We start from the raw sequence: 1596 nt of genomic DNA, 5'->3' as shown, positions 1-1596 counted from the left end.
ATATATATATATATATATATATATATATATACATATATATATATACATATATATATATATCTCTGTGTGTATATATATATATAAGAATGTATACATATATATTCACATGCATATTTTTATGTGTATATATGTATGTGTGTGTATGCGTATGTGTTAGTATGTTCCTGTTATATACATGTGTGTGCAAAACATGTACTTGTACATGGATATACCATACACACACACACACACACACACGTACACACATATATATAACAGGTTGGTTGTGGTGGTGGTATGATAATGCCACACAAACACAACATACATATCTGCAATCTATTAATCTACTCAAGCACACACACATGCTCACACACACACACACACACACACACACAGACGCACACACATGCACACGCACATATTTTATACACACACACACGCACACGCGCGCGCACACACACACACACACACACACACACACACACACACACACACACACACACACACACACACACACACATATATATATATATATATATATCCTGTCAGATGTCAGAACATTACTTGAATTCCTCTTATGGATAATATGGTTAACTGTATTAAAAAAAAAAGAAGAAGAAAGAAACTAAGCAAAAGACAGACAGAAGCTGGCAATAAATGATGTGTTTATTGATCTGATTGTTAGAACTTTCTGGAAAGATGGTAAAAAATATTACTGTAGATAGTTAATATGGTAGATAATTGAGTGTTAAACAAGAGTAGGTAGATTTAGATGTCTGAGGTTAGCTTTTAATGGAAGCTGCTTTTAGATTAGCAGACATAAAACATGGAAAATGGATAATGCTTATTAGAGAGAGAGAGAGTAGTTGTTGTAGATATTGTTTTTTCTTACTGTTGTTGTTGTTAGTGAATTGTCCTAGGTTTGATTTTGCACAGTATCCAACAGTAGAGCCCTGGTTAGGGTTTTCCAGTGATTTGAGGAGTGTGGGCTTACCTCTTAGCCACTATTGTTCCCAGGTTTACCTGTCAGAGTCCCAGTTATGGGTTAGTTAGCATATCAATTACTTTAAACATAACAAAGAATTCAGTAAAATAACTTAGTTATCATTCAGCTAGTATTAGGAACATAAATTGTGACTAAAGTTTGGTGGAAGATTTTAATTCAAAACTTATGGAAACAAGACATTCGTACTCAGAGCCAGAGCCGGTTTCAGCCAGGTTGGTAACAAAAGGGTTAATTGTAACAATAAAAACAAACAAAAAATACAACAACAAACATGACAATAACAATTATAATTATTTAGATGAAAGAAAAAAAAAAGAAAATATGAAGATTCACGATCTGATATTTATTTGAAATTGTCAGTTTATTTCCTTGATCAAGGTTGACCCTTCATAGTGAAAGTGTGTACAGATGTGTCCTTAACCAGGAAAAAGGAAATATAATTGGTGGTTTGACCACCACCACCACCACCACCACCATCACTACCACCACGACTACCACCATCACCCCAACACCATCACCATCTTCACTATCAATATTACCACCACTTCCACCACCACCACCACCATCACTACCACCACGACTACCACCATCACCCCAACACCATCACCATC

Source organism: Octopus bimaculoides, chromosome 7, assembly GCF_001194135.2.
Source record: "Octopus bimaculoides isolate UCB-OBI-ISO-001 chromosome 7, ASM119413v2, whole genome shotgun sequence".
NCBI lineage: Eukaryota > Metazoa > Mollusca > Cephalopoda > Octopoda > Octopodidae > Octopus > Octopus bimaculoides.
Note: the sequence above shows the minus strand (reverse complement) of the source record.